Genomic DNA, 20,639 nt, shown 5'->3' with positions numbered 1-20,639 from the left:
ATAAGGTGAATTTTGACTCTCAACAGGCATGAAAGCCCTTTCTCTTGTCCTCAGCTCTAGATGCAATTCTTTGAAGCTGTGAAATGGAAGCAGTTTATCCTAGGTTAATCAGATATAACAAAATTTGGGTTGCTTGTCTGATCTCATAATTAATACAGAATGCATCACATTCTGCGGGAGGTTAAAAATCACTGAAATGTTCATCAGTCTAAGTACATTTTTTAACAAAAACAACTACTGCCATCCACCTGCTTCATTCTGTAGGCAAAATTGTCTGAGATAAAAATCTAAAAAGCTATGATAAATGGACTGAAAGATGTGAATTAATTACCATGAGAAGGGAGACATCAATACCAAAGAGAAGATAGAATATTACTTAATTGAAGAAATTATGTAATTTAGAACCAATGAAGATTAATTGGTTTTTTGGGGGTTTTTTTGGGGGTTTTTTTGGGGTTTTTTTTGGGGTTTTTTTGTTTGTTTGTTTGTTTGTTTTTTGTTTGTTTGGGTTTTTTTTTGCTAAAAATGCTGAAATTTCTTTGTTTGGAAAAGCTTTGAAAACGGTGTGCATGTGGCTGGAGTTCTCCACTATCATCACAGCTGAGCATAAATACTAAATACTAATACTAAAAAAATACTGTTAGAGAGTTTCCTTTATCCTGACATGTTCGGTGAGTGCAGTACAAACATGGAACAATGAGAAATCCATGCATTTTGACCAAGAGCCATGCCCAGAGCATGAATTTACTGAGTGTCCCAGCACTGAGAACATCTGACTTTCACTGGAACCTCCTCAGTGCAATCCCTGAGAAACACATCCATCAGAGAACTTCCCACTTCCACTGGCACCTCTTCCGTGTCATCCCTGTGAGTGGCTTCCCCCCGGGCAGCTGCCTCAAAGGGGCCCTTGGAGCACCAGTGGGGCCCCAGCCCTGCCCAACAGGTCCCGTGGGGTCAGCAGCACCTGACACCAACACCATGGCCAAGCCCCCACCCGCTGGCAGCCCGCAGAGCCCGACACCTGCCCCTCACCTCTTGGTCCTGGGACCTGTGGGTCACCCTGACGGGCACGGCAGGGCTCTTGGGGGCCCTGCGGGACGCAGTGCAGACTGGGGCCCTGTGGAACGCTCTGGATCGTGCCCAGGCCCACAGCTCCGCCATCCTGCTCTGCCTCGGGTGCTCTGGCTCCCACACAGACACTGGTCCTGCTGAAGAGTCTGCAAAATGCAAAATATTTGTCAGGAAAATGTGTTCTTTAAAGTTTGTCCTTGTTGATGGCTTTCAAGGCCCATCAACAAGAAGGGAGGTTATTCCCATGAAACAAGAAGTAGCCAACGAGTGATGGCCAGGCCTTTGAAAGGCAGGTTACTTCTTGGCTGGATTGCCTTGTTGGGGTGCAGGACTTGCCAGGCTTCAGCTACCTCAGACACCGGGGAGGTTAGCAAGGCTTGGGAAGAAGGATGTACCACTGATGGTGGGCACAAAGAATGCAGATTTAGGGACACAAGGACATTTGGCAGAAGCCCCAAGGAAAGGAACAAACTGATAAAGCCAATGCAGAAGCTGCGCTGAATCACCTCCTGTGAGGTAAAAGGTCATTCCAGCAGGGGCAGGCCATGGCCATGCGCTCCAGAAGCCATTGACATAAAAGAAGGGAGAGACTGAGCATGCAGACTAATGAACATGAGAAGTGAGAGGATCATTACCCAACAGCAGACAGAATAATAATTATGAAGAGAACTAGGGAACTTGCAGTCAATGAACACTAATTCCTTTCTTTGCTAAAACGTAGAAATACTAAGACACTCTACTTCTTGGGGCGCTGGCTTTGTGAATTTGTCCCTGAGCCCCCCATTTCTGCACAGAACTGTAAATAATTACCTCCACTCAGTGTGTGGATCAGTCTCTTGACCAACGTGTGCTAGAACCAGCTAAACTGGAACAACACTCGCTCTCGCTCTGACACCTCCGCTCTCAACGCAGCGGCCGAAGGGTCTGAGCAGTCCTGCTCTGTGCTGGTGACAATGGCCACCTGTCCTTGGAAACGGGGAGTTCCATGTTCCAGGCTGGGTGGGATGTCACTGAGGAGCAGGACGCGACACAGTCGGGGCACAGGGAGTTCACAATGGGCACACGTGGGGAATGCCCTGCCTTATCCCATGACTGACTCAGCTCATTTCCAAGTGCAGAAAGGGGTGCTTTGGCCACCCCAGTTGCTGCAGTAGCTTTGCAAACCAGGGCTAATGAAGTGTTTCTGCACAAAAGTGCTGCATTTGGCTCTCTCTGAGGCAAAGGAGCAGCTTAACACCCCTAACCAGGTCAGCAAGGTGCAGCCCCCCAGCACTGGGCCATCCTGTCATGGGCCAGTCAGTCTGTGAGGCTTCCAGCACATACACAGTCACTCAAATATCATCTCTTTGACAAAACCCCTTGACCTTTCCTCATCCCAGTCTCCTAAAAGGAAGCAAGCCAGCAGCATGCCCAGGCCCCCATGTGCTGTGCAGGAGGAGCTGACATGGAAAGGCCCACGCTGGCCCTGAGCACAATTACAGGCTGATAATTTTGCTGACTGCAGCTGGCCATTGAAGTTACTGACACATGTAGATAAACATTTTATACTCAGTTTATGATGGTTTTATTGTCGTTTTCCCCCTACCCAAGATTATTCCTGATTTAAGACAGCTGGCACCAAAAATAAGTGTTGTCCAGTCATTACAGGGAGAGAGAATAAGAGCATGTAGTTGAGAATGTGTTGAATATTACCATCCAGAGCACATTTTCAATGACATCCTCTATTTGTTTTCAAGACTATGTCTATATCTACCCAGGTCTGATCTCCTGGCTGCCCCACTCACAAGGACAGTGCAGTTTGGGGAAAGAAAGGGAGGAAGCAATTTGTCAAACACCAGAGCCCACATCTGTGTCCCTTTTTGGGAATGACTGGATGGTGTTGATGATGGATCCCCAGTTATGAACTATTGCAAAAGCCTGTGTACGAATCATGAAAGGAATCCATTGAGGTGCTACACTGGACTCCAGAATGTCCAGCAGCCTTTCTATATATTTTAAAGGTTATTGATGACAACCCCTGCTCTGGAGTTACCAGATTTGACTGACCCCTTTGCACTGTTCATACATGAGTGCCCTTGCCTTGCACAGTAACTCCATTTTTAGCTCAAAGAATGGGAATGAAGGAAGTAACCCTGCGGTATTTTGAGCCTATTTCTCAAAAAACAACTAACCAATGTACTACAGGGATGGCCAATACACCTCAGAGCAGGAGCCACCATGGTCCTGATTGATGGAATATACTTGAAAATAAATGGTGAAAAAAGTGACAGCTGATGTGCTACACATGGTTATATCTTGTGTAGAACAAAAAAAATGCCACTGGTTATCCCTGAGCAGAATCTGAAAGTAACAGGTGGTACTCCTGGAGCAAAAGACCTTGAGACCCAGGCCCCTCAAAAACTTTCTTTGTCCCTGCTGCACGTGTGCCTATAGTGACATGTGGGTCACCTTCCTGCCAGTTCAGAATGTGCAGAACTGTACCTAAGTGCTACTTCTGTTCAAAGTTTTCTGGAGGCAAAAAGGGAGCTGGGACAGGGGCAGAACGGGGAATGTCCATAAGTAATAGGTTGTCCTGAAGTCCCTTTTGCCAGGCAGATGCCATGGGGGGCTCTCACCCAGAGGAAGAGCCAGGACCCGCAGGGCAGATCCGGCCAGGACAGGGGTAATTTTTGCAGCAGCCAGGAGGAGCACAGCCAGGACCTTGGGGTAACTGGCTATCACCTGCCACGTGGCAGGGGGAAATGGAAAGGGTTTGTTCTTCCTCCACCGGTGTGCCGTAAATCGTGGGGTGTTGCTATCGCGCTGGCGCGGTAGTGTGGAGAAAGGGTTTTAGAAAGGCCTTGGGAATGGGAAACTGAGGAAAAGATACATTTATGTATGCCCCATTGTTTCAGGAAAGTTTTGCTTCAGCATTTTGCTGTAAACCCCTTTTTCCCCACCCCTGAGCAGTTCCCATTGGACCTGACCCCTGGGGTGGTTCTGATGAGCCCATGCTGGACACTGTCTCTATTGGTTAGACCTTATCTCTTAATTTTGCTGTATAAAACTGTATCTGGGCAGTAGCCCAGGGTCTTTTGTCCCTGCAACCGTTCAGGCAATACAATCTCTCTGGACTGCACACAACTGACCTCTCTTCATCTCTTTATCCCGAATCCTTGCGGCGACCGAGGCGCACCGCCGCTTGGCCCGTGCAAACCCAGCCGCTGCCTGGTGAGCCCAGTGCAGCGGGACAGTGGCAAACCCCGGTCCCCTGAGGGGACAGCGAGCCAGAGGGGTCCCGGGGGGGGCCGGGGAGGGATTGGGGACAGCCGCAAGTGACCCCCGGAAGCCGCAGTGGGGTGTGCCAAGTTCTGTATGGTGAACAATCACGTGTGATTCGTTCACCTCTTGTACACTCTCCTTTTAGTGTTGTTATTACCGTTTGTGGGATTTTTTCACTGCTGTTTCTAGTAAATTGTTCTTACCTCAACCTCTTTGTGCTCTTCTCTCCTCCTGCCACAGGAAAAGTGGTGGGGAAGTCAGTGAGTGACACCTGGTCTGAGCTGTATCAGTGTGAGCACAAAACTGGGGAATACCATTCCTACACTGCAACAATGTAGAAAAATCAATTTCCTAAGTTACTTTCCTTGTTTAGTCCTACAGGAAAATTAGCCTACTGAAAAGCAGCTGCTGTCATTGAACTGAAAGCCTGCTAGGTAATGCCCGTTTTAAAGTACAGATTTAATAAAGTTACACAGAAAGCAAAAATTAAATATTGATAAATAGTCTTTATAATAACATTTAAAAAAAATGTAAAATCGATGATGGGAGAAATTCCTGTGATCTTTTTCTGCTCCCACAGTGACAAAGAATTCTATAAAGCAAATTACAACTGAATATTTTCAGCCTCTAAAAATAAGTTAAGCAAAATAGTAGAAAGGGTTACACTGGAGTTGCATTTCCAAAGCAGATGGTTTACTTTAATGGTTAAGGCTAAAGAATGGGAAATGAGAGAATCTGTGTGTTGAAAAAAAACCACCCATAATGGAACTGTGCAAATGCACTCTGTTCCTCCCTGAAATGGAAAGTCTCATATTCAAAATATCATTGAAAGCTGAGGCCATGATTTCAAGAGATTGAATGGCAATCAGCTGTGTCATAAGTCATTAAAGAGAGCAGTACTGATCTGACTTCACAGGTGTCTGAATGAATGACAGAACAGAAAATCAATACATTCCTAATCATGTTTTCTTGGATAAGTCAGATTTTCCAGAGGATTCAGAAAACAGGTTTGGGCTTGGTTTTTCCTCCCTCTAAAAAATGGCCAAAAGAGTTCATGCTTTCGCTTAGTTCTGAAGGGTCACTTGGCTATGATCAAGGGAAAAGATAGTAGATTCCAAAAAGATGTCCTTGATTTTCAGACTTTTCACAGACAAAATACCATGAAAGAAAAACTTAAAATCAATTGAATTCAGACACCACTTTGCTCTCCATTAAACCACAAACCCACACTCTAACCTAACCCTAAGCCTAAACCCACACCCTAACCTAACCCTAAACCCACACTCTACCCTAACCCTTACCCTTCTCATTAATACCAACACAGAAACACCAACAGCCTTGGTTGGCAGAAAAAGGGAAACTGTGATTTCTCGACAACTCAGACAAGCCCTGGGCATGGCAGGGGCAGGGCAGAGCTGGCAATGGCAGGGCAGGGCCCGGGGGGCAGCGAGATGGGAGTGTGCAGCCTGCAGGGACACAGCAGCAGCTGTGGGACAGCGCAGGACAAGCTGTGCTGGACATGGCCAAGGGCCCTGGCAAGGCTGGCAGTGGCCAGGAGAAGCCAAGCCTTGGTGCCCTGGGGCACAGCAGCGTCTTGCCACCAAGGGCTGTGAGGAGGAGACACCTTGTCCTGAGGCACTGGGGCCTCCTGGCACAGCCCCAGCCAGGCTGGGCACTGCCATCCCTTGTCCTGCCCTCAGCATCCCTCCCTATGCCAGTGCTCCCGGCAGAGCCCTGAGCAGGCGGGGAGGGACAGGATCTGCCTTCCCTGGGGCTGGGGCTCAGGCCTTGGCCTTTCTGCTGCCTCCAGCCAGCCCAGGCTCTGCTCAGCAGCTGAGCTGCCTACACAGAGCCTCTGCCTCCCTGCACTCCTGGCCTCAGGGAGCTGCTGGGAAGAGGCCCTGGGGAGCCTTGGTCAGGAATGGCCCTGGGCCCTCCTTCATGCTCCCAGGGACGGCAGGTTCTTCAAAGGACTTGGGCTTTTGCTTGGGGTCCTGAGAGGTTTGTGCAATCATGGCCTCCAATTATCTGCTGGAATTAGTCCCTGGAGATTCTTTGTCAGGAGGTTTCCTACAATACTGATGGAAAACTATTTGCAAGAGCTTCCAATAAATCCACGTTCCCCTTTGAAGAGTATATTTTATGACTGTTCTATTTAGAGCAGAGGTGACTGCAGCATTCAGCGACTGATATTGGCCCAGGGACTCTCCTGAGGATGTCTGGCCTAGTCAGAGAAGCTGTGCCTGGAGGTCTGAGGCAGTGTGGACAACCTTGCCCCACATAGCCCAAGCCCGTCCTGTCTCTGCTCAGTCACCTGGGACCTGCTGTGCTTGGAGAACTGGCTGCGCTAAGGCAAAGAGGGGTTTTCTTCTTTTATTTTTTGAAGCAATCTAAAACTCTTAAGCTTCCCCATTTAAAACAGACACACTCCTCAAGTGTGTGCCAAGCCCTAGGTACCTCCAAGGAGGTTCCCCTTCCCCAAGGCAGAGCCCTGCAAGGAATGATGTAGACACACAGGAAGATCTGCAATGAACACAAATGCAGAGTTGGCTCAGGGCAGAATGAGCCACTTCTGAAGGACAGACCAGCTTTGCACTCCTTGCAGCTCAAAGCTCCCAGTGGGTCGTTGGGAGGTGTGTGAGTGACTCAAGAGTGAAGGAAGGGAAATGCAGAGAGCCCTGGAAGTGCTTCTGTGCAGACAGGCTGTGGGGAAGGGCACCGCACACCTGCCCTGGGCCGGCTGTGAGGGTGGATCATCATCCCAACCTGCACTGGGCATTGCAAGGGACTGCTGCCATGGACACCGCACTGACCCCAGTGCGCCAGCCCATTGCTCAGGGCTGGTGTCACTGCCCAGAGCCAGAGGGGAGCCCTTGCTGTGGGTCTGTGCCGTGGCCGCCTGCCCTGTGCCGCGCGGGCCGGTCAGGCGCCGCGGAACCTGCAGCAAACAGCAGGGCCAGGGCCAAGGCCAGGTCAGGCAGACAGAAAGGGGCAGTGCTGGGCACTGTTTGCATGGCAGCCCTCACTGGGACACCACACCTGGGTCACCTGGCCTGGCAGGTGCCATGGAAACCCCTGGCAGGGACTGATGGCACAGACCCTGGCACTGAGACGCTGCTGCTGGGCCGGGTGCTGAGCACAGGGCTGGGCACACAGAGATGCTTTTGTTCTTGCTGAGCTCCCACTGAGCCAAAGCCTGGCCTGCCCCTCCTCTGGCCACGCTGGAGAGGGGCTGGGGCTGCGGGGGAGCTTGGGAGGGGACACAGCCAGGACAGGTGATCCCCACTGACCCCGGGGATACCCCAGACCATAGGGCAGGCATCACGCTCAGGGTATAAAGTGGGGGGAACAAGGAGGAAGGGGGGACATTTGGAGTGATGGGTTTTGTCTTTCCAGGTAACACTCTAGGCTGGAGGGGGCCCTGTTTCACCAGTGGGCAGGGTCAGCACCAAAGACACAGACACCAACTGAAGGAATTGTGTCATTTATATCATGCACAGCTGCAAAGAATTACAAAAGGATAAGCTCAGCAAAGCACATCATCATTAGCAAAGCATTACAAAAGAAGCTCAGCAATGCATCCAGTCATTGCTACCAGAGATTGCCTGGAGTGATTAAGGAAAGATCCATCACCAGTTAGCCTCAGGCTTTACCATCATCCACAGCCACACATCAGTTGGGGGAAGCCAAGGACTGGAGAGCCACTCCCAGACACTGGGAATTCCTGCAGGTGCCTCCACCTCTGCAGGCAATGAGGCTCCAAAGCTGTGAGAGGACCCAGCTTTTACACTGTTAAACAAACAAGCTGGCATCACTGCCACTGCGAGAACATCTGCTTTCATTCTCCTGACTGCTTTCTCCCAAAGCCTGGCCAGGGCTGAAGGAGGAACCAAGGGAGTTGACTTTGATCCTTCACCCCCAAACAAGGCCAGATGGGGCCTTGTCTGTTTCTAAATACAGAAAGATAAATCCATGTTTTATCAAGGAACACATGCATTGATCCTGTTGTTAATCATGCTTCCTTAATGAGTGGATACAAATACAACATTTGCTTGGAAGGTTCATCTAGTGGTGAGCTTTGCCTCAGGGCCTGTTCAGGCCTTGATCACAACCTGTTCAGGCCTTGGTACTTTGATCGGTCCTGAGACCTACAATCAACTACAACCTTTGTAATAATTCTTTCAGTAACACAGCTTAGATTTAGGTATTAGGCATAAAGGCATCTCCTCTTGTTCTACAATTAAGTGCAGTTTAACTTCATTACTCAGAGCTATTCACGTTCCTTTTAAAACATGCCTAAATAGTTGCTATTCTCTGTTATTTATCAAATGCCTCTTTTCTTGAGACTGTCTCTTTTAAGAAAGCTCTCAATACTCCACTTCCCAGCACAAAGTGTCACAGCAACTCACCAAGTGCACACACTGCAATGATGACAGGCCCTGCCACGAATGCATTTCACAGTAGCCTCTAATTTGGCAGCCACAAAGCTAATCCCACCAAGAAGAATTTTCTTCTTTCTGCCACTCTTTTACTGCTCTTTCTGTCAAGGTGATTCCTGACTGTTGGCCTTCAAACCCATCACTGCTAGCAGTGCAACATCCCCGTCCCCTGATAGCCCAGGTTCCTCCTTGGCCAGCAAGCAGATAATCCAAGGCCATGCGGTTCTCTGGAGTCCCCATTTGTGTTTGTTGGAGCTCATAGATTGTGCTATTGGACATTTTAAGAGTATCATTTACTACCTCTTCTAATAATCCATTCAGCTCATTCATGTCAACTCCACGGGATGGGGCAGCGCACATGGGGCACAGGGTGAACCAGAATCCTTTGCTTTCGGAAACCCAAGGCACTCTTTGGGTGGAAAAAGTTTCTCTGGGCCCTAAGTCTTCCGTGTGGTTGTTGCTGAAGGACCCTAAATGGGGGCCCTGCAGCTGGGAGCGGTGTGACACTGACACTGACCAGCTGCAGCACCCCAAGTTCTACTGACATTGGGAGTGATGGTAAAGCACAGAAATCTTCTGACACTGTAGCCTCTATAACTGTAACAGGGTTTGGTTTCTCCTGAGCGGAAATCTGAGTGAATACTGTCACACTGATCGTTGTATTCCCGTGTCCCACAGCACAGGTTTCTCTAACTGTCCCTTCATTGACTCCGTTACGAGGCAGAGCCCATTGACAGAGTTCTGGCCACCCCACAGGGTGGGCCCTCCAAGGGAACCCCATTCCTCCCAACTTCAGCTGAGAACATACCCAGCAATTAGTGACACTGTGTGCTTTGGCTACCTTGGTCTTTAAATTTTCAAAACATTTTGATGACTGATCCCTTGGTGAAACTCTGGAGGTGTTTTGGCAAACGTCAGTAGTACTTTAGTGACACCGTTCTTCATTCTTTTTGCTCAATGTCATTCAGGTTAGGAACAATAATTCTGTTGTCCATGGAGCTGGCAACTTTTTAATTCCAGAATAATGCCCCCAAGGTCCTTTAGTGTTCAGCTTTACCATGTTGTCTGTGGGTAACAAGGCTTGGTGGGGCCCTTTCCCTTTTGGCTGGAAGAGGGCCAGGACCTCTGCTTAAAGAAAAAAAAAGGAAAAAGAAAAAAAATACAATTAGATGAATTGTAAAAGATACAAATAAAATCCAAGTGTTAGTGAAACGACTTCTGTAACTTTGCATTAAGAGGTAAATGATCTTTTTAAAAAGAGAACTCACTTATTTACATTGTAAATGTGCTGATGGCATGGATCCATCTTACTGACCTCAACAGCCTTTTTTACAGTTTTTGGGGTTTGTTTCCAACATTCTTTTTTTTAAATTGTGGTTGAAGCAATAGGAAATTGATTGGGGCCCTTCCAGCTCCAGGCAGGACTGGGAATCTCAACTCTGTCAAACCCCAAATCCTTTAGAAGATGACCTTCCTTCTCACTCTGGGAATGAGCTGCACATTCCCTCTGAAATTGTCAGGGGTTTCTTACGGATGAAAAATCCCACTTACGGCTTTTTGCTCTGGTTTGGAAGTGGGAAGGGCAATTCTCCATCCATCAGCTCCAGACTGCACTGCCTCAGGAACACGGCTCACTTGCCAGCTTTGGCCCACTCGTGGCACTTCTAGAGGAGGAAGAAAGTGCAACTGCACAATTCCAGCCAAAAAGAAATGAAGAATGAATAGTGGAGATCCAGGCGTTCCTGCGGAGATCCAGGGGTTCAGCTGGGACTATGGGGAGTTTGGGTCCTTGCCAATTGGATGTGTGTCCCCAGCTGCAATCTCCTGGCCTGCAGGGGAGTCTCACTCACCTGCCAAAGCAGAAAGCTCAGGCACTGTGCTCCAACGGGCTCGTCTGATGCAAAGCTGTCAGAGAAATGTGAGGGCAGAGCCAGCCCAGCTGTGCCCGGGGCAGAGCCCAGCAGAGCCCTGGCAGAGCCCAGAGCAGCCTCAGCACCCGCAGAGCCCGGCTGCAAGGAGAGAAACCAGAAAGCGCCCGTCAGCTGAAGGCTGCTGTCCCCTTGTCCCAGCTGCCCACAGAGCCCAGGCCATGCTGGCCGTGCCCAGAGCTGTGCCCAGAGCTGCCCATCACTGCTGCCTTTGGGAGCAGAGCAGGAGGGCAGGACATTCCCAGCCTGCAGCCAGCCACAGCACATCCAGCCCCTCAGCAGCTGCCCAGAGCAGGAGCCTCCTTGTGCTTGTTGCTGTCTCCCAAAAGCTCTGATCCCACCATGCCAAGCAGACGGGGACTCACCTCACGCCATCCTCCGCTGGGAGAAAAGCTGGTCCCAAACGATGTCCTCAGCCTTCTCCAAGGGCACGGCCCATCCACGCTGCAGCTGCTCCCAGGCACTTCCCAATCCCGACTGGACCTTACATAGAACGCTTCCTCTAGAAAAACAAACAACAAACTGTTGAAAAGAGATTAGAGACAAGGGGAAACAAGAAAAAAACTCTTATCTCTGTCAGAGGTCTGAGGAAGGCCCAACCCCTACATGCTAGGGAAAATCCCACCCATGAGGGAGAGAAGGCCACACTTTCTCTCTTCCCTCCTGCACTGCCCCCCAAAATAACGGTGATCCCAAAGCAAACAAGGGCAGTGGAGCAGCCCAAGCCCTTCCTTGCCTGCAAAGCAAAGCAGCCCCTGCACAGGTTCTGGAGTCCCACCTCTGCTCCCGCCATGGGGGTTTCTCTGTGCCGGGCTGGCTGCCCCAGCCCCAGCCCCAGCCCCAGCCCAGGCCATGCTGGGTGCTGGGGGCTGTTGGCAGGGCCAGGAGCCCACTCCCATCTTGTATCCACCCCAGCCCACGCCCCCAGCCCTGACAAAAAGCAGCTGGGCAGCCGACTGAAGTTGCATCTGCCCCAGCAACGGGAGAAACTTTTGTTCCCAGCCAGTCTGAGCAATGCCCAAATCTGGGAGCATTTCCCCAGCTGTGGACTCATCTGCGAATTCGCTGTGGAGCCTGGCTTTGAAGACGGTGCCAGAAGTCCATCATCTTCAGCTGCCAGTGGCCAGGTTGAGGAAGAGGTGTCATCCTTGATGTTGTCGTTGCTGTCTCTAGCAGCAGCAGCAGCCCCACCTGGTACAGCTTCTCCAAGGACTCCTTCTCCTTCCCTGGGGCTCAGACCAGGCTGTCAGGGTTCTGCCCAGGGCCCCAGCTGTCAGGGAAGCAGGACAAGCAAAACCAGCTCGGATGGCAGCCACCAGTGCTGGGCAGAGCAGCTCAGCTCCAGCACAAGGCTGCGTGTTCCCACCCAACAATCCCAGTGCATTGATACAGGCAGGGAAAAAAGTCTGGGTTTCCTTGCTTCTGATTGCCAGGGCATGTGTGGACCTGTAACTTACCAGGGCCCTGGAGCAAAGTGTGCATGTGGCTCTCTCCCTTTTTCTATGGCAGGTGAATATCCTGTATCCAAGGATCATAGAACAGGTCTTCTAATGAAGGTCTGTCCAAGAAGTGCATGGATAAACACCACCTGATAAGATCTTGGCACTCTGGGCAGAGAAACCAGAAACCACCGGTCAGCTAGAGAAGGCTCCTGTCTGCTTTGCCCCACTCTTCCCATGTCCAGGCCATGCTGCTTTTGTGCTCAGAGCTGTGCCTAAACTTTCCCATCAATTCCCTGTTGTGGAGGAGAGCAGGAGAGCAGGACATGTGCCACCTCCTCAGCGGCTGCCAGAGCGAGATGCTCACAAGCTGCTGCTGTCTCCCAGCACTGGTATTCCCCCGTGGCCAGAGATGAGGATCCACCTGGAGAGAGCCGCTGTGGCAGCGAGAGCTGATGGTCCCAGCTGATCTTCTGGCCCCTCCTGAAAGGGTGCTGCCCGCAGACCATCTGGTGCAGCAGGATGCCCAGGGACCAGATCGTTGCTGCCTCGCCATGGTACCAGCCCAAGTGGGTCCATTCTGGGGGGCTGTATGACAGTGTTCCTGTGGAATACAGATGGAGTTCATCAGGGGGATGCTGCTGCTGCTTCCAGAGCCTTGCCCCAGCATCCCTGGGCGTGCAGGGGCCGCCCCAGTGGCACACGGGACGACTGCTGCACTCTCGCCAGCACCTGGGACATGTGTACAAACTCAGGGCTGGACAAGAAGCCACTGGTGTTGGAAGAGGGCAGCAGAAGCCCCAGCAAGGCCTGACCGTGACATGCAAAGCAAAAACCCACTCAGGGCTGGGGGAAAAATCATCTCCTTATCCTCCCTGCCTGCAGTGCCCTAAAAATATTATGAAGCCAAGGCAAACAAGGTGAGTGGAGCAGCCCAAGCCCTTCCTCTCACCTGCACACCAAACTGGCTGGTGCACTGGTTCTGGCTCCCTCCTATGCTACCCCCACCCACGGGTGCTTTTGTCGGGCTGGCTGCTGCTGTTCCAACCCCAGCCCCAGGCAGAGTGCTGGGCAAAGGCTGCCAGTGGGGCTGGAAGATGCCTCCCCACCCAGCCCCGCTCAAAAGCAACTCAGGGGAAGGCTCAGTACCCTGACTGGCAGCAAAAGGGAGAATCCTCGCTGCCACACCCAGCTTGGCCTGTGAGATGTTGGGCCATGAGATGGTGGGACCGGGAGCACACCCCTGCCCAGGCTCACCTGCAAAGTGAGTGTAGGCTGTGTCTTGCAGGTAGGTGCCACAGCCAAAGTCGATCAATTTTGCCTGGCCAGTGGCCAGGTCAACCAGGATGTTCTCTGGTTTGATGTCGCGGTGCAGGACCCCTCGGCTGGTGCAGTGCCGCACGGCCTCCAGCACCTGGCGGAACAGCTGCCGTGCCACCTCTTCAGACAGGAACCTCCGTGCCCGAATGAAATGCAGGAGGTCCTGAGACCGCTCCGGCCGCTCCAGCACCATCACGATGTTGTTGGGGAGCTCAAGCCACTCCAGCAGCTGGACCACACCAGGGAAGCCAGTGGACACCTTGTCCAGCAGCACGATCTCCAGGGGTGCGCTGGTGCCGTCGGGCTGCGGGAGGACCATGGTGCCACCAGTGGGACTGATGTCCTGCCAGGGCTGGGGAACCCCTCAGCCAGCCCGGGATGCTCTGCGCCCTGCGCTGGCCCCACGCCCGCTCCCCATCGAGGGGTCCTGGTGGCTTCCCCCATGCCGGGCCTCGCCTCATCCCCGCCCGGCACGGCCCGGCTGTTCCCGCTGGCCCCGCTCACTCACCAGCTCGTCCCAGTGCCGGACGCGGTTCCGTGGCACCCTTTTGATGGCCACCTGCAAACCAAAGGCACCACCGGGTTCAGCTCGCCGCCCGCCCTGCCGAGCCCCATCCTCCTCCTCCCTCCTCCTCCTCCTCCTCCTCCTCCTCCTCCTCCTCCTCCTCCTCCTCCTCCTCCTCCTGCGCCCGCCGCCGGCCCCGCCGCTCACCGGGGCACCGTCCGAGAGCCGCGTGGCTGCGAAGACGCTGCCGAAGCCGCCGCGCCCCAGCAGCGAACCCACTCGGTAGCGCTGCTGCAGCGCCTCCTGCGCCTTCCCTGCGGGCGGGACGCGGCTGTCAGCGCTCGGCCCGGGGCCAGGAGCGGCCCCCGAGCGCCCCTCAACCGCCCCGGGCCGGCCATCCCCAGGCCTTCGGTCTCGGGAACGGGACACGGGAGGCTCGGGGCCGGCGGCTGCGCTGCTGAGCAGCGGAGCTCGGGCCGGGGAAGCCGCGGCGGAGGCGGCAGCGGCCGTGCCGCGTGTGTCCTCCGCGGGGCCCGGGAGGAGCCGGGGCCGGGGCCGGGGCCGGGCTCGGGCCAGGCGGAGCCAAAGGGCGGTGATGCCCCAGCCCCAGGCACTGATGCCCGCCCAGCAGCGCCACCGCCAGCACGCCCAGAGCCGGGCGGAGGCGAGACCGCGGCGGGGCGGGCGGGGGCGGGGACGGGGCAGCCCCGCCCGGGGCCGGGGGCGGGCCGGGGGCATGGCCCGGCCCGGCATGGGGGAGAAGGAGGCGGGGAGAGGGGAGGGACAGCGGGTGAGGGACACTGAGAGGAAGGTGTCCCACAGCCGGAGAGAAAGAAGAGAAAGAGAAAGAAGAGAAAAACTGCTTTTGCTGCCGCTGCTGCCGCCGCTGCTGCCGCCGCCGCCGCTGCTGCCTCTGCAACTGAAGCACCGAGGCCGTTTGTCCGCGTGTCCGTTCCCCGCTCGCCCCACGGCCGAGCCCCGCGCGCCCCGGGGACAGCTCCTTCATCTGTCCAAACACGGGAACTTTGCCGTGTTGAGCCCAGATCCAGAGTCCTGACTCCTGCCCAGGGGCACAGGAATCCCCTCGGGCGCTGCTGTGCATTGTCCCTGCTGAGGGTTAAACACTATCGCAGCTCATTCCCTGAATGCTGATTTTGTACCTGACCCAAGAACTGCACTTACCTATCCATCACTGATTTCCAAAAAAAACCCAAAAAAAACCAAAACAAAACAAAACAAAAACAACCAAAAAAAAAAAAACAGGAGAAGGTAAAATGTGTGTAGCTCATGCTATTTTAGAGTGTCTAAAACTTGCCAAATTGTGGATCTTAGAAGTGAGATCCATTTGCAATTAATGGGAGGGGGAAGTAGTGTAAGATGGAAAAGGGGAGCATAAAAATAAACAGAGAAAAACAACTTGGATTATTTCTTTCCATTTTCATTTCATTTCTTAAAAGCTCTTTCAGTTTTCCCAGAATCTTCTCCACAATCCTGTTTGCTCTTTCCAAGAACCTTTGCTGGAGAACGAGGAAGCTTTGAGCAGTTTCTGTCACAAGATGTGCCACCAGCTGCAGCTTCTCTTGGCTTCCCACACCGTGTGTGCAGCTCAACTCTTGCAGAAAAGTGGGACAAATATTTGAAGAACTTTATAGCTTGTTCTTTCTTTTCCTTGTGGGCTGGGCAGTTGTGCCATTGGTGAGATTTTCACTGTTATTGCTCTAGCCTAAGAAACCATGACGGGCTGCCAGGAATTGTCAGGGAATGCAGAGAAAGAATCTCCCGAGCCTGCAGCCAGAAATGGAGAGCAGTGTGATAATCGTTCCAACATCCCCATGGACATCTTGAAAATGATGTAGAAGATGAAAATGGGCTGACAGAGGGAGTTTGTTTCTGTGTTCAGTTTAGAAGCTTCCACCTCTCGAGCACTGATATAAATCAAGAGTACAATCAGTGCATGGAAAGCACCAGAACAAGCTGGTCCTCTCAGTGGATGGCTGAAAGAATCTGAAAAGGAAAAAAGCAGGGAATGATTTTGTGAACTTTCCCTGTACAATGGAACATTTTTACTAATAATTTCCAACCCATTCCCTCCGCTTTTGTCCTTCCTAACAAGGCCATTTTCACCCCAGATTCCCCATGAAGTAAGAACCCTGAGCTTGTTGAAGTGCCTGAAAGATGCCCTGTTCCTCTGCAGGGACACTCAGGCTGAGGCAGGAGCCGGAGCCCTCTCTGGGGAAGCCTCCACCGAGCTGGAATTTGTGCCGTGCTGGGAGAGGAGGAGGAGGGGAGAAGGCTGGGCACTGTGTGGCAGGAGCAGGGATTTGGGCCGCAGGACATTCCGTCTGTGCCGCTGCCCCACAATGGGTGGGAACGCTGTGGGGATAACTGGGGGGCACTGGAGCGGAATATGGATGGCACTGGGGGGAACTGGGAGGGCCTGGGAATGAACTCAGGTGTATTGGGAGGGACTGGGCTGTACTGGGATGGATTGGAGGGGCACTGGGGCTGTACTGGGCTGTACTGGGGATGAACTGGGCTGTGCTGGGAGGGATTTTAAGAGCACTGGGGCTGAACTGGGCTGTACTGGGGATGAACTGGGCTCTACTGGGATGGATTGGAGGGGCACTGGGGCTTTACTGGGCTGTACTGGGGATGAACTGGGCTGTACTGGGAGGGATTTTAAGGGCACTGGGGCTGAACTGGGCTGTACTGGGGATGAACTGGGCTGTGCTGGGAGGGACTGGAGGAGCACTGAGGCTGTACTGGGCTGTACTGGGGATGAACTGGGCTGTGCTGGGAGGGACTGGAGGGGCACTGGGGCTGTACTGGGGATGAACTGGGCTGTGCTGGGAGGGACTGGAGAAGCACTGGGGCTGAACTGGGCTGTACTGGGGATGAACTGGGCTGTGCTGGGAGGGACTGGAGGAGCACTGAGGCTGTACTGGGCTGTACTGGGGATGAACTGGGCTGTGCTGGGAGGGACTGGAGGAGCACTGAGGCTGTACTGGGCTGTACTGGGGATGAACTGGGCTGTGCTGGGAGGGACTGGAGGAGCACTGGGGCTGTACTGGGCTGTACTGGGGATGAACTGGGCTGTGCTGGGAGGGACTGGAGGGGCACTGGGGCTGTACTGGGAATGAACTGGGCTGTGCTGGGAGGGACTGGAGGGGTTGAATGGGCTGTTCCTCCCTCCACAGCCTCCCATTGGCCGTGACTCCCGCCCATCGCAGCCTCCAACCAATCAGCGTCAGGGATCGATCATGGCTTTGGGGGCGGTGCCTGGAGCCTGCGCCATCTTTTCTTTTGCCTACAACTCCCATCATGCCCCGCAGCCCAATAGAGCCCCATTGGGGCCGGGACTACAACGCCCGTCATGCCCCGCGTTCCACAGAACCGCCCCGGTACCGCCCCCATCTGTCCCGTAAGTGTCCCCCAGACCCTCCGGGATCCCCAAGTGCCCCTCAGCGCCCATTCGGGACCCCCCAAAATTTTACTGGCAAAGTACAAAAAACAAGAAACTTTGGAAAAGCATTTAATACAAAACCAATCCAACACAAAGCACTTGTCATAGCAGTAACTTCATTCACTAGCCTATTTAGCCTGGAAAGCCTTAAACACTTAAGTTGTTCAGGTTCCCAAAAATGTTCCATATAAAGAGCATTAGAAGGAGAGGAAAGAGAGAGAGAGACAGGAAGACAGAAGCTCCACAGAAAGACACACATGTGGCTCCCAGCTCCTGGGGTTCCAGTGTGGCTGAGACACAAACCCCAGGAGAGGCAGAGTCCATACCAGGAGCTGACCTTGTGCTCCTTGGTTTTACGCCCCTGGGCCTTCGTGGGCCTCCCCCCAGCTGGGACTTCTGATTGCTCGGGCGTTCAGAGCTGGGTTTACACTGTCCCAGCTGTGTGACTGATTGACAGCTCAGCCCAAGGTGTCTCGGGACATCGATCTCATCCAGCCTCTGACAGTGACCATGGTGACACTGGGGAACCTCATGGAGCCATGGGTCAGCTGTGACAAGGCAGGTCCAAGGACACCCTGGTGACACTGGGGAACCTCATGGAGCCATGGGTCAGTTGTGACAGTGCAGGTCCAAGGACACCCTGGTGACACTGGGGAACCTCATGGAGCCATGGGTCAGTTGTGACAGTGCAGGTCCAAGGACACCCTGGTGACACTGGGGAACCTCATGGGACCATGGGTCAGTTGGGACACTGTGGGGACCTCATGGAATCAGAGGAAACCATTGGGAATCTCCCATGGAACCAAGGGCCCAGGGTGACACTGTGGAGCCCAGAGTGTCACAGAGGAGCCATTGTGACACTGTGTGTCCCCATGGAACCAAGGGAACATGGGACAGGCTGATGCCTTGAGTTTTCGCTTCCATATTTTCCCGATTCTGTCCTGTATCTGTACCTCTGAACTTCATACAGAGTGTCAGCAAGTTCTCTTCACAGTGTAGTCAGACAAAACAATCCTCTTACAGCCCAAGAACCAAGAACACCACTGCAGCTTCAGGCCCAAAAAGTGAAAACAACAGCGAATTGAAGAGAGCAGACTGGGAGGGTGGGACTGCATAACCTGAAGGTGTAATTGGACAATTAACCCCAATATGGAAATGAATCAGAATATAAAAAAAGTGTGGAAACCTGTTGTCCATCCTGGGTGTACCCTCAGCCAGGCCCCTGTACTGCCCAAGGTGAATCCTTTGAAGGCCTTTTGAATAAATCCCCACTTTATTCCTGTAACACTGTCCAGCTTCTGCTCTAGGTGGCCTCTCAAGGCATCAAGGCCTGGCTGGCTGGGCCACCTGGGGGCCACCTGACAGGTCCAGCTGACCTTGGCATGTCCAGGGCTGCTGCTCATCTGCCCCTGGAGCACTGGGGCTTGGTGCTCTCCTTCCTGTGGAAAGAACTGTCCTTCTCCTCCAGGTGCCCATGGCCAACATTTGGATTCCTCCTCTTATTTTGCTTTTATGCAAAGATTGTTCCCAGATAAAATCTGCGAGGACAGATAGATCTGGCTGCCTTGGCCACCCAGGGGCCACCTCTCATCTGCCTTTGAAACACTGGGACCCTGTTGTTGCCTTTATAAAGGACAACCAGGGACCTGGTTCAGGTGGCAGCACGGCAGCCTGGCCTCTCCAGGCCGCTCGGGCTAATCAACAGACGCAGATACCAATGTGGCAGACGGTTGAAAAGCGTTTATTATCCTATCTCGTGGGTTTAAATAGTTTTAGGGGTCTTTGCTACGTCAGAGGGGGGTTGGGGGGGGTCTCAGGGGTTAGTCGGGTAGTGGAAATTTACCAGAGCAGGTGTGGCTACATGCTTCTGGGGCTTCAGGGGTTAATAGATAACGTGGGGAAGAGAGAGGGGGAGGGGTCTATCTTTCCGTGACATCCCGTGGTCTTCCGCTTCGCCTGTCCCTTACCTACCACACCCTGTGCTTTTCTTTCTTATGGGAAAAAAGCACCTTTCACATCCAGACACCCATGGCCAATGTTGGGAATCCGCCTCCAGGATTCCCTATATCCAAGGATTTCTCCCAGTGAAAGCTTCCAGGAGAGACAAGTCTGGCTGGCCTTGGTTTCCAAGAGCTAATTCTTATCTGCCTTTGAAACACTGGGGCTCTGTGCTTTCCTTGCTGATGAAAAGAACTCTTCTTCCTGCCCAGGTGCCCATGGCCAAAACTGAGATTCCACCTTCAAAATTCTGAATATACAAGGATTTCCCCCAGATAAAAGGTGCCAGGAAAAAACAGGTCTGACTCTCTTGGTCTATGGTGACCACCTCTCATCTTCTTCCAAAACACCTGGGCTTCACCTGGGCTTTTCTTTCCTATGGGAAAAACCATCCATCTTGACCAGGTGGCCAAAGTTGGGAATCCTCCTCCAGAATTCCCTAGATCCAAAGATTTCTCAGTGATGAAAGCTACCAAGACAAACGGGTCTGACTGGCTCAGCCTCTCAGGAGCCACCTCTCTCCTCCTCTGCCTTTGAAACACTGTGGCTCTGGGCTTTCCTTCCTATGGAAAAGAACCGTCCTTCTTACCAATGCAGAAATGGCCAAAATTTTGGTTCCACCTCCAAAGTTCCTTTATCCAAGGGTTGCTTTCAGACAAAAGCTACCAGGACAGAGAGGTCTGGCTGCCCTTGGCCTCTGATAGCCGCCTTTCATCTGCCCCTGAAACACCGGTGTTCCATGCTTTTCTTCCTGTGTAAAAGAACTGTCCTTCACCTCCAGGCAACCAGGTCCGAAACTGGTATTCCACCTCTGAAATTCCCTATGTCCAAGGACAAAATCTGCCAGCACCATCTGATCTGGCTGCCCTTGGCCTCTGGTGGCTGTGGCTCATCTGCCCCTGGAACATTGGGGCTTGCTTGCTCCCTTCCTATGGAGACCATGGTGATACTGTGAGGACCTGGTGGTACTTTCCCTAAAAAAAATTGCAATTTGTAAAAGTATCTCTCAGAACAATATCTGGCAGCTTTGGCTGGCCTTGTCCTCTAGTGGGCACCTTTCATCTGCCCCTAAAACAGTGGCACTCTATTTCTTCATTCCTGGGGAAAATAGCTGGTCTTCATGTCCAGGAACCACAGCAAAAATAAGAATTGGCCACCAAGCCTGCCTGGGGTCATGGAACCATCTGCAGGCCCCGGGCAGATATTGACTCTTCC

General features: G+C 52.8%; 1 long non-coding RNA gene across 1 annotated transcript; it reads right to left on the bottom strand.

The window, feature by feature from the left end:
- Positions 1–9,049: 9,049 nt before the first annotated feature.
- Positions 9,050–10,465, bottom strand: LOC140680624 (uncharacterized). The gene is made up of 2 exons (XR_012051983.1): positions 10,323–10,465; positions 9,050–9,896 (listed from the first exon to the last, which is right to left on the bottom strand). It is a non-coding gene; the product is annotated as an uncharacterized lncRNA (long non-coding RNA).
- Positions 10,466–20,639: the final 10,174 nt, after the last annotated feature.

This window comes from Taeniopygia guttata, chromosome 25, assembly GCF_048771995.1.
Source record: "Taeniopygia guttata chromosome 25, bTaeGut7.mat, whole genome shotgun sequence".
NCBI classification, from domain to species: domain Eukaryota; kingdom Metazoa; phylum Chordata; class Aves; order Passeriformes; family Estrildidae; genus Taeniopygia; species Taeniopygia guttata.
Note: the sequence above shows the minus strand (reverse complement) of the source record. Positions and strands in the feature narration are given on the sequence as shown.